Consider the following 2,867-nt stretch of genomic DNA (forward strand, 5'->3'; position numbering starts at 1 on the left):
AATGTTCTGGGGACATAGGTTTGAATCCCACCATTGCCGATGGTGAAATTCAAATTCAATAAAATTCTGGAATAACTGGCTAGTTTAGTGGTGATCTTAAAAATCCACCTGGTTCACTAATGTGCTTTAGGGAAGGAAATCAGCTGTCTTTACTTAGCATTGCCCACATGTGACTCCAGACCCACAGCAATGTGGCTGACTCTTAAATCCCATCTGGGCAGTTAAGGATGGGCAGTAAATGATGGCCTTGCCAGCAACACTCATGAACAAATATTTTTAAAAGGTGACCGTTTAATTGAATGTCTATTTGTGAACCGCCCTTCCTCGTTTGATAAATACAGAACATCTTCCAACCGCAACTTTATTAAGACAATTTCATGCTTAAGTTTTATTTTAAATGTTTACTAAGTTCAATTTTGTATATTAATTCATTACTGTTAAACTGAGGGTTGGTTTATTTGAACCAGGAATCCTTTGATCAAGCTAAGGTAGATTATAAGAAAATTTTGAATATATCTTACATTTTAATATCACAACATAGATTAAACTTCAGAATTGTGAATGATTATTTTGTTTGTACACTACATTATGATCAATAGTTATGACTTACATCTGAGATCCAAAGCTCTGTGATAAATTTAGCTATGAGAAAAGATTCGACAAATTCAGTTTGTTTTCACTTGAATGTTAAAGGATGAGATGCAACATGGTAGAAAGATACAAAATTATGACAGGCGTGGATAGAATGGATATTCGGAGTCTTTTTCCCAGGGTAGAAATGTCAATTGCTAGGGGGCATAAGTTTAAGGTGAAAGGGGATAAGTTTATAGGATACGCGAGAGACAAGTTTTCTACACAGAGGGTGATAAATATCTGGAATGTGCTGCCAGAGGAGGTGGTGGAGGCAAAAAAAAGTCAACATTAAAGAGACATATTGACAGATATATGAACAGGCAGGGAATAGAGGGACATTGACTACATAGAGGCAAATGGTTTTTAGTTTAGAAAGGCATCACATGTCAGGCCAGTCCTGGTGGGCTAAAGGGCCAATTCCTATGCTGTACTGGTCTTTGTCATGGAATCATAGAATCATAGAATCATACAGTATGGAAACTGACTCTTCAGTCCAACTTGTCCATGCCAACTAAGTTTCCCAAACTAAACTCATCCCATTTGCCTGTATTTGGCCCTGTTAAATCTTTTTCTCTCACCTGAAAAATAAGCTCTCCAATTTTGATAACAAAGTGTGGAACTGGATGAACACAGCAGGCCAAGCAGCATCTTAGGAGCACAAAAGCTGACGCTTTGGGCTAGACCCTTTTTGAACTAACCTTCCATCAGGGAAAGACCTTTGCTATTCACCTTAAGAATGTCTAATCGTGATTTTATAAACTTTTATAACATCACTCCTCGACCTCCTGTCCTCCAGTGAAAAATATCCCAGCCTATTCAATGTCTCCTTATAACTTATACCCTCTCATCCCAGTAAAATCCTAGTGAATCTTTTCTGAACTATCTCCTACTTGTAAATGTGATGGAGCCATAGGTGGTAGAATTCCTCCCAAGTGGCAGAATTGGTGGCATACCAGGATTGAATGGTGATTGCTTAAAAGAGGGAAGCAGTGGGGGCCCTCTCATCAATGCAAACAGTGAAGGAGATGGGTGTCCATGAAGTGGTGGTGGTGGACCCACAGCATTGCATTTGTTGGAGAGGTTGGACCACATAATCATAGCACTTGCTGATGCGCCATCTAGGCCTGGTTGGAACTTTGTGAGGTTATTTGCTGCCTTTAAGGCTGAAATTGGTGCAAGATTTAAATTATTTCTTTCTAAGGAAATGTAGTAATTTTGTTAGTGATACTTGCTTTATGGAACTGTAACTGTTATTTAAAGTCAATTTCAAGAAATTCTAATTACTAAAGCTTACTTACATGCAGTACAATATGGCAATTTGTATAAAATGTGTTTTATATCAAGTAATGTGGCAATGTATTACATAATTCTTGCAAACATTGCGTAAAAAGGCAAGTGTGATATTGGGGCGCATTTTAACCTCCCAAAAATGGTTAGGTAACAGATTAAAACAATTGAACCTGCCAACATGTCAGGAATCTGGCTGGTACACATAGACTTCCACCTTCAACATGAGTGAATTTTTCAGTGCTTGGGACCCTCCCACAGGATGGTGCTTGCCATTTAAATATGGTAAATGCTTATTAACTATAGTTTTAATCCAGAATTCTGATTACCCATGAATTTTCTGAGCTTCCTGGAATTCACAAGATAATATAAGGGTACAGCAGAAAATGGCAGAGCTGAGAATTAATGAGCACCAAATGCTACTTGCTCTGGATGGTTACTTTTGCTACCTTGGAGATTTCTTTTGCTTTACATCTCCATGTCCCAACTGTGAAATGTTCACATCTGTATAAGAGTAAATTATGTAGTTTCTAAATTGGACTGCAGATAATAAGCATGAATAGCAATACCAGTTGCATTTGGAGTGAGCCCTGCAGAAATTGCAGTCTTCTTTTCACCTGCCTGCAAACTATTAAACACTTAGCTCCATCTCGTATGAAACAATTTCCTCAGTACAGGGGACTCAAGTCAAATTTCCTGGGCATGACAGGATACCAGTGCCTCAGGAGGCTCAAACATTCTTGTCAGGTAGTCACTATATTTGAAGCCTCGTGTAAAAGGAACTCTTTCCAAGTGAGCCATGTGAGCTACATTTCCAGTAACAACCAAGGTCACCACTGCCAAAAATTTCTCTGACTCTGCATTCTTCCAAGGATCTGTTACAAGTACCTCTCAGGCATGCTGAGTGCAATCTTTACCAGGGTCAGTCACAATGGCAGGGCATGTGG

This window comes from Stegostoma tigrinum, chromosome 5 (genome assembly GCF_030684315.1).
Source record: "Stegostoma tigrinum isolate sSteTig4 chromosome 5, sSteTig4.hap1, whole genome shotgun sequence".
In the NCBI taxonomy this organism is placed as follows: domain Eukaryota; kingdom Metazoa; phylum Chordata; class Chondrichthyes; order Orectolobiformes; family Stegostomatidae; genus Stegostoma; species Stegostoma tigrinum.